We start from the raw sequence: 16,185 nt of genomic DNA on the forward strand, positions 1-16,185 counted from the left end.
ACATCCTGACCGCTGCAGGTGCTGGACTCTTACATAAGAGTCTCTGTGTAGGAAAAGAGTGATCACAGAGCCTGCCCCAAGATTCTCTAATGCAACGCTTGGAGGCTTTTGTGCAGGAGGTCAACAGGGTGAGAGAGATCCTCTATCAATGGAGGCCAGGAAGACCGCCAAACAAGCTCTCAGAAGGCAATTGGAGCCGAGAGCCTTGTAGGTTTACGCCAGCAGTGTAAGCCCCGAGTGGATGTAGTAGTGAAAGAAATTTAATGACCTTACAAGGTTCATGAATGCATTTTCAAATGCCACACTGCACCATCTACATCACTAGGGTTACATACTGCTCAATGCACCACACCCCCTTCTCTCAACTACTAACAGCTTCTATTAATCATGACTGATATCTAAATTCATAGTTCACCTCACCCTCACATACTTAGCACAGCTGCAAGCCTAGCACCCACCTCACACATCTTGCACACATGGCCAGCTGTGTTCAGTTGTGACTGCCACACCACCAAACATATTGTACCACACTCACTGACACACTCCTCTCTCTCCTGCAGGACAGGGTGGTGCACATATGAAGGCAGTAGCATGCCCTCAGCCTAAAAAAAGAGGCCTACCATCATTGGAGCAGCCATGACTGAAGCCTTGATCAGTGGCTGGGTTGAAAGGATCAAAGATGAAGATATGTTTCTACCTAGTCTTTCTTCTCGTATCTTAATTCCCCTCATCACACAATATCTTCTGATTCCCAAGTTACAGATGGAGTAAGCGTGTATCTCTTCCTTTCCACCCTCCCCTCAGCACAAGCCTACCCTTGTGTCTTTCTCCTTTCAGATTCCTGAGAACAGTTACCTCTCCTGGACAGGATGTGATACAAGAGCGTGAAGAAAAAAAGACTGATGATGATGAAGCACAATCGCTTGATCTCGCACTCTCAGCCACCAGCTGAGATAATGGCCCTGCGCATACTTTAGAGCATAGCATAGAAGCAGGATCTGTGTAGGGTGAGTCACCAGGCATGAGTGGCCTGCAACCAGGGCAGGGGCAAAGGGCTGCGATAGTGCCAGCTGCCTGGGGAGTTGCAGGGGCATGGCCACACATGGGTTCTGCTGCAGAGAAGAGAGATTAAGAGGTTGTTGAGGTTGAGCATGCACACGCAAATGCTTTCTGCATTGACTGGCCTGCCAGAAAACCTGCTGTCACCTTCAAGGAGCATGGAGGAGCCCAGCGCCAACTTGGCGCAACTCTTTGCACAGAACTTAGAGTCCATCCTTCCCAGTGTGGAACTGGTGACCAACCTCATGAGAACACTTGGGGACACAACTATGATGCAGAGTCCGATGGCTGATGTATCAGCTTCCATTGCAGCAGAAGCCTCTCTACATTAAAGTGCTATAGTGAAAGCTCAGTCTGTAGGAATGCAAGTTCACTTTGTTGCCATGCAAGTTCAAGCAGGCTCAGACTGCTGCCATCACGACTGCAGAACCAGTGTTTAAAAGGGCTTCCAATGTTTCACAGCCCTCCAGCACTCCAACTGATTACAAGGGTTGCTGAGGCTGTGCCGGGGGAGTGGCTGAGTGGACCAAGAACCTTCTGCCCTCTTTCGGGAAGACAGCATTCGTTCTCCCACCACTGCCATTCCACCAGTGCCTTGCTGTTTCCTGTCAAACAACCAGCCCCAACTATTGCCTTCTGTGCCAAGGTGCTCCAGTCTGAAGCAGGGCATATTAGGATCAGAGCTGGTCACGGTCATTCTGCAAGACCATCTGCAATCACCCCCACTGAATGTCAGCAATCTTCTGCTGCCCATGCTGCAGCCATTAAGGTAAGACTGGGTAGGAGGACTAGGCCAGGTAAAGGCAGATGGAGGGCAGACACTAATGGAATGCACAAGGGTGATTAATGGACATTTTTATGGCTATTGGATGGTTTGATTTATAAAGTTGGTTTGGAATTCGGATGGTTGTTTTATGGTGATTTATTTCAGGATTGTGACCCAGGATGTGCTGCGATGGTCACTGCCAGGGGGATGGTAAGATGTGGAATTGTTGTAGACTGGAAATTTTGGATTGTGTTCATAGAACATACGCATGAGATGCTGGAGTAGGCCACTTGGCCCCTCGAGCCTGCTCTGCCATTCAATAAGATCATGGCTGAACTAATTTTAACCTCACCTTCACATTCTTGTCTACCCCCGATAACCTTTCACCCCTTGCTTATCTAGAATCTATCTACCTCTGCCTCAAAAATATTCAAAGGTTCTGTCTCAATCACATTCTGAGGAAGAGAGTTCCAAAGTTTCACAGCCCTCTGAGAGAAAAAATGTCTCCTCATCTCTGTCTTAAATGAGTGACCCCTTGGCCAGGGTTTTCCCATTGGTGTGTGGGGGCAGGCCCAGCACGCCGATGTGTAAAATGATGTGCGGTGACGTTGTGCGAGCGTCCCGACATCACCACGCGCCATCGCGAAGTTTAGATGGGCGGGTGCGCGATGTTCTCCGATCTGCACCCGCCATTAATTATTCATGTATTGAAGGCCCTCGAGGCAGCAATTGTCTGCAACTTTTCGGGGCCTGTGCGATCTTCAGGATGTCGCATGGGCGCAACGGGCAGGCAGGTAGGAGACATTTGTATAAACCTCATCCACGGGCGGGATAAGAGGGGTAAATGGGGTCATGAATGGTATCTGTCAGGTATTTAAGTGTGAAAGTTACTGATATTTGCCTGTGTGAGCTGAAATACTTCAAAACTCATACCAGCTGCTTGGACAGGAGTAAAAGCCTTCAGGTCAGGACTCTACAGTAAAGATCATTTTTGGGGCCTGCAGCTTTCAGGAAGCCTTCCCTTAGCCTGGGAATGGGAGTTGTGCTCTCCACTGGAGGCACCTCCTCTGAGGAAGAAGGGAGGGCCAGAAAGGGGAGGAGGCCAGGAGTCCACATTCAGCCTCCAGGGGAGCCACCTTTGGGAGGCGAGGCGCAGACACAAGGGGTGCAGGGCCAAGAGATAGTCCAAGGCGGAAGGGGCCGCAGAAGACGCCACTATCCTGTGCCAGGGTATACAGGCGGTGAAGCAGCTACCTCAGTATGCCTGAGGTGCAGTGCCGAAGGAGGCTCCGTCTCTCAAGGGAGACAATCACCTCCATTTGTCAGATGATAGGCCCTGAGATCTCTGCGAGCTGTGAGGGTGGACACCTCATGCCAGTGGCTCTGAAGGCCAAAGCTGCCTTCAACTTCTATGCCTCTGGGTCCTTCCAGGGCTCAGTGGGTGATCTCTGCGGAGTCTCCCAATCAGCTGCCCACACTTGTGTCAAGCAGATTACAGATGCTCTATTGAGGCGTGCATTGGCTTTCATCGACTACCACTGGGACGAGGCCAGCCAGACACAGCGAGCCAGAGGCTTCGTGGCGATTGCTGGCTTCCCCCGTGTCCAGGGTACAATAGACTGTACACATGTGGCCATCAAGGCACCAGCGGGTGAGCCCAGTGCCTTCGTCAACAGGAATGGCTTCCACCCCATGAACGTGCAGATAGTGTGTGACCACAGGATGCAGATTCTGCAAGTCTGTGCAAGGTACCCAGGCAGCTCCCACGACACTTACATCTTAAGACACTCCCAGGTGCCAAGGTTCTTCAGTGCTCCAGCTCGGCTGGATGGTTGGCTGCTGGGTGACAGGGGCTATCCCCTCAGAAGGTGGCTCATGACGCCTCTGTGCCATCCAAGAACAGAAGGTGAGCATCGGTACAATAGGAACCATGCCTCCACATGGAGAGAACCATCTGTCTTCTCAAGATGCGCTTCCAATGCCTGGACCGTTCAGGGGGCACACTCCAGTACCCCCAGATTGTGTGTCGCTGATAGTGGTTGCTTGCTGCTCTCTCCACAATCTTGCGCTGGAAAGGGGCGACGCTGTGGATGAAGAAGATGTAGATGCAGTGGCTGCGGCTGCACACGATGAGTCCAGCAGTGAGTCCGAGGATGAGCACGCACAGGGAAATGCTGAGGGGGTAGACGCTGACCCGGGACTACTCCAGGGAAGCAGGGACACCCGGGAGGCTTTAATCCAGTGAACCTTGTATCTCCGCCAGATGCTCCCGCATACCCTGCTGCACTTCCAGTGTTTGCTGCCTCACGGACGACTCCAGAGGCACATGATCAGCCACCGACCAAGCATGTGCCTCGTCCCCTGCAGTCCTCCGACTGCTGGCGCCCTGGGCACTCTCTGTCTCCACCCGCACCTCAAGCGAGTGTGAAGTGCCCTCACCGCCATGCCCTGGGACACCAGCTGAATATCTAATTCCCACCGAGGTGCTAGCATCTCCGCTGGTGCCTGCGTGGCAGAGATGGTGTGACGCTGGTGAGTGGATTTCCTCTGGGCCCTCAGGGGTGAGTGGTTGCCCCTCTGCCTCCTCCTCCCGGCCCTGCTCCGGTGATGCTGAAAGGAAGAACAAGGACCTTTGATTAGTTACAGTGCAGACAATGTAAATTTGCATGCCGCTCCCCCGGATCATTATGTGCTCATCCTTCCATAATCAATGGTCAATCCATGTTGCAAACTTCAATCACTGAGCATTCAGCACTGCCATAGCCGCTGGGATACACAAGGTGACCTGAATGCTCGCCAAACACACCTCCCCATGGCACCCCAGCCTCACCGCCACCTGTGGACATGGGCGCATGGCGCCTCTCCAGATCCATGGCCTGCTACTCAAAAGGTGTCAGGATTGCCAACTAGGCATGGCCTCCGCCAGTCCGCATCCGCTCTGCAGAATTGTGCGGTCTTCTCCTGAAAAGGAGAGAAGAGCAATGATTAGTCCAACCTGTACCTGGATTCCCATTGCATCCCTGCCAACCCAACCAAAGTGGGACATTGCAGGGCTCCAGTTCTTTGTTACCCTGCAGCTGCTGCACATTCACACAAACAAGCTAGGGCTGACCGGCTCCCCATTGCCCAAATGCTGTCTCCTTCACATGTGGCACCACACAGTGTAACTTTGCTAAGCAGGAAGGCACAAGCACATGGAGCGCAAAGACCAGCAGGTGGATTGGTGCCCCGCCACCTGGAAGCTCCCCTCCCAGCATGTTAGCACCCTGACATGCTTCCCAGTTCCAGCACCCTGCCTAGGTGCAGATCCTTGAGTTTCACCCACATTCTATACTCTGGGTGTAAGTGTCACACATGCTGTGGGTGCAGAACCCATCATAGCTCAACCCTCAACCCTCTCAGGGTGAACTAGGCATGGGCAATATCTGCTGGCACATCCACATCTTTAAGTTTGATACTATCTTTAATTTTTTTAGTTATCCATGGATGGTGGGTCCTCCCCTTGGAATTTTTCTTTCTTATTGGAATGTATCTATTCTGTGTATTCTGAAATATCCCCTTAAATATCCCCTTAAATGTCTGACACTCCATCTCTTTTGACCTACTCCTTAATCTAGATTGGCGGTTCACTTTTGCTAGCTCTGTTTTCATGCCCTCATAGTTGACCTTATTTAAGTTTAAAATACTAGTCTTAGGCCCACTCTTCTCTCCCTCAAACTGAATGTAAAATTCAATCATGTTATGATCACTGCTACGTAAAGACACCTCCATGATGAGGTCATTAATTAATCCTATCTCGTTGCACAATACCGGGTCTAGTACAGCTTGCTCCCTGGTTGACTCCAAAACCTGCTGATCTAAGAAATTATCCCGAAAACATTCTATGAATTCATCATCTACACTCCCTTTGCCCATCTGATTATTCCAGTCTATATGTAGATTAAAATCTCCCATCATAATTGCAGTACCTTTCTGACAAGCTCCAGTTATTTCTTCTTTGATACCCCGTCCTACAATGTGATTCCTGTTAAGGGGCCTGTTCACCACTCCCACAAGTGACTTCTTGCCTTTATCATTCCATATCTCCACCCACACCACTTCTATATCCTAGTTTCCTGAACTTTGGCCATCCCTCTCTTTTTTGCTAATGTTGTCTTTAATTAACAGAGCCACCCTTCCACATTTTTCTAACTTCCCATCCTTCTTAAAAGTCACATACCCTTCAATGTTCAGGTCCCAATCTATCCCATTCCGTAGCCACATCTCTGTAATGGCTATTAGATCGTACTTATTTATCTCTATTTGCACTGTCAGTTCATTTGTTTTCCTTCGAATGCTACATGCATTCAGATACAGAGCCTTGGGTTTTGTCCTTTTATTATTTTTATAACTTCTAGCCTTATCTGCTGATTTACTCTTAGACTTGTACTCTCTGTCCCTTCCTGTCATGGTCTGTTTATCATTTCCCATATTCATACCTTCCTCTCTTCCCTTGTCTCTACTCATTGATACACCACATCTGCCTACCTTTGACCCCTTTCCCCCACCATTTAGTATAAAGCCCTCTCTACTTCCCTAGTTATGCGGTACACAAAAGCATTGACCCCAGCACGGTTCAGGTGTAAACCGTCCCAATGGTACAACCCCCACTTTCCCCAGTACTGATGCCAGTGCCCCACAAATCGGGACCCACTTCTCCCACACCAGTCTTTGATGCACGCATTCATCTCTTTGATCTGATTTGCCCTATGTCAATTTGCAAGTGGCTCAGGTAATAATCCAGAGATTATCACCTTTGAGGTTCTGCTTTTTAATTTAGTGACTAGCTCCTCATAATCTCTATGCAGAACCTCTTTCCTAGTTCTACCTGTGTTGTTGGTACCTACATGGACCACAACCACTGGACCCTCCCCCTTCCACTGCAAGTTCCTCTCTAACCCTGAGCAGATGTCCTGAACCCTGGCACCAGGCAGGCAACATAGCTATCTGGACTCTCTCTCTCCGATGCAGAGAACAGTGTCAATCCCCCTCACTATACTGTGCCCTACTACTACTACATTCCTTTTTGTTCCCCCACTTGGATGGCTTCCTGTGCCATGGTGACATGGTCAGTCAGCTCATCCACCCTGCAGCCCCCACTCTCATCCAAACAAGCTGAGAGACTCTCAAACCTGTTGGACAATTATAAAGGTTGAGGCTCCTGCACTCCTGCCCTCTGGGTCCCCTTACCTGCCTCACTCGCAGTCGCACCCTCCTGTCCCTGACCACTGACCAAATCAGAAGACCCTAACCTAAGTGATGTGACTGCCTCCTGGTACAACTATTCCCCCTCCCTGATGTGTCGCAGTGTCTACAGCTCGGTTTCCAGTTCAATAACTCTGAGCTAAAGCTCCTCAAGCTGCAAACACTTACTGGATCACACTGGCAATCAGGTGCTCCCACATGCTGCAGCCTTGGGTGGAACTGGAATCAGATCAGCCGAACATGACAGTATGGCCAGAAAGGGGATATGTTGGTTGCCTCCTCCTCTTGCTCCTAAACTGCTTGTCATATCTCTGGTGATGAGGGTGTACCCTCATGCTCACTAGATTGTGGATGATAAATACCACAAATCTTGACACACACTGCAGCAAGTGCTGCAGGGCTCCTCCAGAAATATCCAAGCAGTCAAACTATTGCTTCAGCACCTTATTGATCTGTTCAATGATGTGGCTTTGTATTGTACGCATACTGGCCACATGTGGTTGGGCTATGCAGCTGGGCAGTTAGCAGATACCCTTTGTTGCTCGTAACACCTTCTGGTTAGATGGTGGTGGCTCAGATACTGAGGGAACAGCAGAATGAAAGCATTCTGACTGCTGCCAGGATAGCACACAATCACCTGCCTGAAGTGCTGGGTATAGTTGAACACTCTGCACTCCCAATGATTGAAAGCCTTTGCTGTTGTGAGTATATAACACAAAGTTAGGTAATAGGTGTAGTCAATGGCATCCTGCACCGTGATGAGCTGTCCCAGATAAGCCCCATGCACCCTCAGCCTGCTTCTCTACAATCCCAGCACCCCCCCTCCACACCCCCCCCCCCCCCCCCCCCCCCCCCAGCGGCCCCCTTTCCCAGACACAAAGAGTACCTGTCACCTCCCCAGTGCAGCAGCGGGTGATGCGCTGGGACATGTTGCAGATGTCACCTGCCTCAATCTGGAAGGATCCAGACATGGAGGAATTCGGGGTCACAGTCACCAGTAGTATTATCTTGCCCTGCTCTGAGGTTGCAGGTCTATTAGAAACATAAAGATTTACGGCACAAAAGGAGGCCACTCGGCCCATTGTGTTCATGCTGGACAGAAAAGAGCTATCCAGTCTAATCCCACCTTCCAGTAGGTAACGGCACATCAAGTGCATACGAAAGTATTTTTAAAAATGTGACGAGTTTCTCTTCTGCCACCTTTTCAAGCAGAGTTCCAGATCCCCACCACCTTCTGGATGAAAAAAGACTCCTTTCCAATCCTTCTACCAATACTTTATAATTATGCCCCCTGGTTATTGATCTCTGCTAACAGGAATAGAGTCGATAGGGAGAACCTATCTCAGTTCCTTATAATTTTATACAGCTCAATTAAATCTCCCCTCAGTCTCCCTTGTTCCAAAGAAAACAATCCCAGCTTATCCAATCTTTCCTCATAGTTAAAATTCTCCATTTCTGGCAACATCCATGAAAATCTCTTCCGTACAGTTTTTAGCATGATCATATCCCTCCTGTAGTGCACAAACTAGAACTTTACACGGTACTCTAGCTGCGGGCTAACTAGTGTTTTTTATACACTTCTAGCAGAACCTCCCATTCTTCCACTCTAGGCCTCAACCAATAAAGGAAAGTGCCCCCTATGCCTTTTTAACCACCTTATCTACCTGTCCTGCTACCTTCAGGGATCTGGGGACATGCACTCCAAAGTTCCTTTACACTTTTCTGAATCCTATTATTTATTCTTGCTTTGTTTCTCCTCCCCACATGCTATTTAATTCCTCCAAACTGAATTCCATTTGCCACATTTCTGCCCACCTGACCAGTCCAATGATATCGTCCTGCAGTCTATGGCTTCCTTTCTTACTATCAGCCTTCTTTCTAAAGTACAGGGAACACACATACTGCTCCTGGTTTAGGTGGAGGTAAGAGAAATGCTCTCAGGAGACCTGGTCTTCCTGACTTCCTGCTTCCTGAGGCTTCCTGCTGAGGGCACTCCTTTCCCTCCTCCTCCTCATAGAGGAACAGCTTCTCCTTTTCTGTCCTCTGCTTTAACTCACTAACATTCTGCGGGCTGAGGAGGATTGTAAAAACAACACCCATGACTAGTGGCCTTCCCAGAACCTTCAAAATCAGAGCAAACCGTTCTCCATGTGCAGTTTTGCTCCCTGTCGATCTCACTAACTTCAAACAACTCGGTAAATCACAATGCACTTCTAGAAACCTAAACTGAGCCAGCAGAAAGTAATCAGGAGCTGCAGAGGGACCCTATGTTCATCTGTGTGTTTAAGAGAGGCTGTTTGTTACTTAATGCAGCAAGGCTCAAATGGCAGCACTGGTGTCAGATCTGCATTATCTATTGACTAACATCACTATCTGCCCTGCTCCGAATACTTCTAACACACAGTGAATAATAAATGTAAACTGAATTGGAGGAGGTTTACTAGATTGGTACCTGGAATGAGTGGGTTCTCTTATGAGGAGAGATTGGACAGACTGGGCTTGTTTCCACTGGAGTTTAGAAGAGTGAGGTGTGATTTGATTAAAGTGTACAAGATCCTGAACGGTATTAAGGAGCAGAACCATCCCAGATTTGTACTAAGTGCGGTAGCGGGCGGTCATTTTACCCACCAGCTGGGATGACAGGTTTTCACGCTGTATCATCCCAAACCCGCGCATTACTTATGCATTCCCGGGAAACACGCTGTTTCCATGGCGGGTGGGCGGGCTCTCATTCACCCACCCGCCATCAACACGCCGCTTCTTCACGACAGGTACCACATTTAAAGTGCAGCCGCGCTCAGAACTTCCAGCCCAGGACTGCAGCAAAGAAGACATGGCCCCGAAAGGCAAGAAGACTGCAGCCCCCAGGTTTAGGGACGCAGCCCTCGAGTGCCTTTTGGACACCATGGAGGCCGCTGTGATGTCCTCTACCCCAGCTCTGCCCGCAGGAGGGGCAGCAACATCTCTACTCCGGCTTGGAAGGCGATGGCAGTGGTGATCAGTGCCAATGCTGCACAGAGGAGGTTGGCATCCAATGCAGATAGAGGATGAATGATCTCCTCCGTGCTGCCAGGGTAAGGCAACCATCTCATCACTCTAAACTCACACACTCAAGCCCATCACACATTGACTGGCGTCTCACTCACTGCCAGCTCAAGGGACATCACCACTCACTCTCTCACACACATACCCTCACATCTCCATCTGGTCTCATCTCCTCTGGAGGCTGCCTCCTCAGCCCTCACCATCTTGAGGCCACTTGCACAGATCAACATGTGTCCCCCCCCCCACACACCCTGGGTTACCCTCCTTCCCCAGTACAGCTCTCGTTCTGCAGCCTCTTCCCTTGCCTGAGGCCACTTCTCCCCCCTCCCCAAACAAGCCCTGGCCCTGCAGCCATTGAAACCCCACCCACATATGGCTGGTCTGGTAGGTAGAGACCTGCCTGATAGCTCCCCCACCCCAAAAGTGATGTGGCACTGCCTATGAAGCCTGGCGCTGATGGCTGCGAATGCTGACCGAAGCAAGGTAGACAAACAAACCTCGAAGTCCTGAGTGAAGTGCAGCTCGCCAGGCGCACGCCACTTATGTGCAGTTGTGAAACACGTCGGTGTGTTTTCCCGCCAACATGGATGGACGATCCAGCAAGAAGTGGGCGGGGGGATGATTCCGGTGGGCTGGCCTTATAGTGATATGCTGATGTATTACAATTAGGTTCCTGACATCCAATGGTGGGAAATGCAGCCTGTCATCGGCAGGCTGAGCGGAGGATCGCAAACTGGTTTCATGCCATTGTGAAACTGATTGCGCCATATTGTCCGCCCACAACACCAAACACGCCTGACCCCGGCGAGCATGGAAAATCCCGGCCAAGGTGGACGTGGAAAGGATGTTTCCTCATGTGGGTGAGTTAGAACTAGGGGGCACTGTTTTAAAATTAGGGGCTGCCCTTTTAGGACAGAGATGAGGAGAAATTTTTTCTCTGAGGATTGTGCGACTTTGGAACTCTGCCTCAGAAGGCAGTGGAGGTGGGTCATTGAATATTTTTAAGGCAGAGTTAGATAGATTCTTGTTAGGAAAGGGAATCAAAGGTTATCAGGGTTAGATAGGAATGTGGAAATTGAAACACAAGAAGATCAGCCACAATCTTATTGAATGGCAGTGCAGGCTCGAGGGGCCGTATGGCCTACTCCTGTTCCTATTTCTTATGTTCATATGTGTGTATGTATTCATGATAATGTCCTTAGCAGAATCGCTTTCTGTATCCATAACACCAAAATTTAGGGCATGTATAAAGCCCAATTTTACAGCCATTGTTAGATAGTAAGACAGGGGCCAGCCAGAGATGAGACTGTTCACTGAAGAGTTTGCATTGCCAAGCCATCATATTCTCAGCACATGACAAACACCCGCCTCATTCTCATCACCTAGCAACCATACCCTGATCCTCAATTAAACTGCATGACAGAAAATCAAAGACCGATCAAAACAACAGTGGTGGTGAGTCTATCAACATATTGGGCCCAGGATTTTCATGTGTATAAGTTTCTATATTCCTATATGTATTTAAGTGTGATGTGTGTGTTTAACGTGTAATGTGTGTGTTTAATGTGTGATGTGTGTGTTTATTATGTGATGTGTGTGTTTATTATGTGATGTGTGTGTTTATTATGTGATAGAGTCATAGAGTCATAGAGTTCTACAGCACAGAAAAAGGCCCTTCAGCCCATCAAGTCTGTGCCGGTCAAACAAGCACCTAACTATTCTAATCCCATTTTCCAGCACTAGGCCCATAGCGTTGTATGCCATGGCATCGCAAGTGCAAATCCAAATACTTCTTAAGTGTTATGAGGGTTTCTGCCTCTACCACCCTTTCAGGCAGTGAGTTCCAGATTCCTTCCACCCTCTGGGTGAAAGAATTCTTCCTCACATCCCCTCTAAACCTCCTGTCCCTTATCTTAACTCTATGCCCCCTGGTTTTGATCCCTCCACCGAGGGGAAAAGTTCCTTCCTGTCTACCCTATCTATGCCCCTCATAATTTTGTACACCTCAAACATGTCCTCCTCAATCTCCTCTGCTCCAGTGAAAATAACCCCAGTCTATTCAATCTCTCCTCATAACTAAAACTCTCCAGCCCAGGCAACATCCTGGTAAATCTCCTCTGCACTGTCTCTAGTGCAATCACATCCTTCCTATAATGCGGATTCCAGAACTGCACACAATACTCTAGCTGTGGCCTAACCAGTGTTTTATACAGTTCCAGCATAACCCCTCTGCTCTTATATTCTATATCTCGGCTAATAAAGGCAAGTATCCCAAGTGGCCTTCTTAACCACCTTATCTGTCCCGCTATCTTAAGGGGCCGGTGGACATATAAACTAAGGTCCCTCTGATCCTAGGTACTTCCCAGGGTCCTACCATCTATCGTGTATTCCCGTGCTTGTTTGTCCTGCCCAAGTGCATCACTTCACACTTATCCGGATTCAATTCCATTTGTCACTGGTCAGCCCATCTGACCAGCCTGTCTATATCCTCCTGTAATCTAAGGCTATCCTCCTCCCTATTTACCACCCCACCAATTTTCGTGTCATCCGTGAACTTACTGATCAACCCTCCTACATTCAAGCTGAAATTGTTTATATATACCACAAACAGCAAGGGACCCAACACCGATCCCTGTGGAATCCCACTGGACACAGGCATCTAGTCACAAAAACACCCCTCGACCATCACCCTCTGCTTCCTGCCACTCAACAAATTCTGGATCCAATTTGCCAAATTGCCTTGGGTGCCATGGGCTCTTACCTTTATTATCAGTCTCCCATGCGGGACCTTATCAAAAGCCTCGCTGAAGTCCAAGTAGACTACGTCAAATGCATTGCCCTCATCTACACACCTGGTCACCTCTTTGAAAAATTCAATCAAATTGGTCAGACATGACCTCCCCTTAACAAAACCATGCTGACTGTCCTTGATTAATCCCTGCCTCTCCAAGTGTAGGATAATTCTGTCCCTCAGAATTGCTTCCAATATTTTCCCCACCATTGAGGTTAGACTGACTGGCCTGTAGTTCCCTGGTTTATCCCTTCCTCCCTTCTTGAATAACGGTACCACATTGGCTGTCCTCCAGTCCTCTGGCACCTGTCCTGTGGCCAGAGAGGTATTGAAAATTATTGGCAGTGCCCCTGCTACCTCCTCCCTTGCCTCACTCAACAGCCTGGGATACGTTTCATCCGGGCCTGGAGATTTATCTACTTTTAAGCCTGCCAGACCACTTAGAACCTCCTCCCTTTCTATGCTAATTTCTTTAATTATATCACATTCCTTCTGCCTGATTTCCATACCCATGTCATCCCTCTCACTTGTGAACACCGACACAATGTATTCATTTAGAACCCTACCTACGTCTTCTGGCTCCACACACAAATTACCACTATGGCCCTTACTGGGCCCTACTCTTTCTCTAACTATCCTCTTACTCTTAATGTACCTGTAAAATAACTTTGGATTTTCCTTTATTTTACCCGCCAATGTTTCTTCATGCCCCCTTTTTGCTCTCCTAATTTCCTTTTTAAGTTCCTCCCTACACATTCTATACTCCACTATGGCTTCCGCTGTTTTGAGCCCTCAGTGTCTGCCATAAGCCTCCCTTTTTCTCTTTATCCAATCCTGTATATCCCTCGACATCCAGGGTTCCCTGGATTTGTTGGGCCCACCCTTTATCTTTACTGGAATATGTTGGCCCTGTGCTATTTCCTTCTTCAATGAGTCCCACTACTCTGGCGCAGATTTATCTAAAAGTAGCTGCCCCCAGCCCACTCTGGCCAAATCATATCTGATCTTATTAAAATTGGCCTTCTCCCAATTTAGAACTCTGATTTCTGGCCCATCCTTGTCCTTTTGCATAACAACCTTGAATCTAACGGAGTTATGATCACTATCTGCAAAATGCTCCCCCAGTGATAACTGTACCATTTGCCCGTCTTCATTCCTTAAAATTAAGTCCAGGATCGCCCCCTCTCTTGTGGGACCTTTAACGTACTGGCTTAAAAAGCTCTTCTGGATGCATTTTAAGAATTCCACTCCCTCTAAACCTATCACACTATGACTAACCCAGTTAATGTTGGTGAAGTTGAAATCCCCCACTATTACTACCCTATTATTTTTACACTTCTCTGAAATTTGCCTACATATCTGCTCTTCTATTTCTCTCTGACTGCTTGGGGGCCTATAGTACAGTCCCAGCAATGTGATCGCTCCTTTTTTGTTTTTCAGTTTTACCCATATAGCTTCATTTGAGGAGCCTTCTAAGATGTCATCCCTTCTTACTGCTGTAATTGATTCCTTGATCAATATTGCGATACCCCCTCCTCTTTTACCTCCTTCCCTGTCTCGCCTAAAGACCTATACCCTGGAATATTGAGCTGCCAATCCTGCCGGTCTCTCAACCATGCCTCTGTGAAAGCAATGACATCATACTTCCATGTGTTAATTTGTGCCCTCAACTCATCTTATTCATCAGGCTCCTTGCATTAAAATAAATACCATCCAACCTTGCCACACTCCCTTGTGCCTTAACTAGCCTATAATTTCTATGCTTTCCAGACTCACTTGCTCTCTCTTCTAATTTTGGCTGTGCATCTCCCCCTGCTGAACCCCCTCTCAGGATCCCATCCCCCTGCCAAGTTAGTTTATACCCTCCCCAGCAGCACTAGCAAACCTCCCTGGAAGGATGTTGGTCCTATTTCGGTTCTGGTGCAACCCGTCCACCTTGTGCAGGTCCCACCATCCCCAGAAATGGTCCCAATGTCCCAGAAATCTAAAGCCCTCCCTCCTGCACTATCTCTTCAGCCACGCATTCATCTGGACTAACCTCCTATTTCTATACTCACTAGCGTGTGGCACCGGAAGTAATCCAGGGATTACTACCTTTGAGTTTCTGTTTTTTAATCAGTTTCCTAGCTCCCTAAATTCTGCTTGCAGGACCTCATCCCTCTTTCTACCTATGTCTTTGGTACCACTATGTACCACGATCTTTGTCTGTTTTCCCTCCTCCTTTAGAATGCCCTGCAGCTGTTCAGTGACATCCTTGACCCTGGCACCAGGGAGGCAACATACCATCCTGGAGTCACATCTATGGCCACAGAAACACCTGTCTGTTCCACTTACTATCGAGTCTCCTAGCACTATTGTTCTCCCCCTCTTTTTCCTCCCCCCATGTGCAGCTGAGCCACTCACAGTGCCATGAGCGTGGCTACACTCCCCAGAGGAACCGTCACTCTCACCGTTTTCCAACACAGAAAAACAGTTCTTGAGCGAGATGCACCCTGGAGATTTCCTGACTACCTTTCTTCTGACTGGTGGTCACTCATTCCCTCTCTGTCTGCACTTCCATAAGCTGTGGCGTGACCACATCTAAAAACATGCTATCCATGAAACTCTCAGCCTCACAGATGCACCTCAGTGCCTCCAGCTGCCGCTCAAGCTCTGAAACTCAGGGCTCAAGTAGCCGCAGCTGGTGGCACTTCCTGCACACGTGGTCAGTCAGAGCGCAAGGAGCATCTGGGACTTCCCACATGTTGCAGGTGGTACATAACATGGGATTGAGCTGCCCTGCCATGCCTCTAGTTGAAAAAAACCCCCTCACTTTAAGTTAAATACAGTAAAAAAAATTAAAATTTTTATGTACTTTAAATAAAAACTAGAACCCTTACCTTTCCTTAGCTTAATCTATTTTAAACTGGAGAAAAACTGGAGAAAAAAACTGGAGAAAAACACTTACCCACTACTCACCAATCAGCTCTCAACTTTGTGCTGATGTCACTTTTTGAAGCTTTGCCCACTCGCGCTGGTTCTGATCTTTCCGCCGCTCTCTCGTGCTGTCTTGTGATGCCACTCTTGTCATTTTCAACAGGAACTGACTGCAGGACACTCTTCCCAGACTGCTTCACCACAATACTAACTGCAGGACACTCTTCCCAGACTGCTTCACCGCGATGTTGACTGCAGGACGCTCTTCCCAGACTGCTTCACCGTGATGTTGACTGCAGGACACTCTTCCCGGACTCGATGTGTGTGTTTAATGTGTGATGTGTGTGGTTAATGAGTGATGCAT

At 48.5% G+C, this 16,185-nt stretch overlaps 1 protein-coding gene across 1 annotated transcript in view; it reads left to right on the forward strand.

The window, feature by feature from the left end:
- Positions 1 to 10,909: 10,909 nt before the first annotated feature.
- LOC144685587 (protein FAM163B-like) overlaps positions 10,910 to 16,185 on the forward strand; it is a 30,647-nt gene continuing 25,371 nt past the window's right edge. The window contains exon 1 of the mRNA XM_078550255.1: positions 10,910 to 10,974. The gene's annotated coding sequence lies outside the window, so the exon portion shown is untranslated. The remainder of the gene's footprint in view (positions 10,975 to 16,185) is intronic.

Source organism: Cetorhinus maximus, chromosome 10, assembly GCF_964194155.1.
Source record: "Cetorhinus maximus chromosome 10, sCetMax3.hap1.1, whole genome shotgun sequence".
In the NCBI taxonomy this organism is placed as follows: domain Eukaryota; kingdom Metazoa; phylum Chordata; class Chondrichthyes; order Lamniformes; family Cetorhinidae; genus Cetorhinus; species Cetorhinus maximus.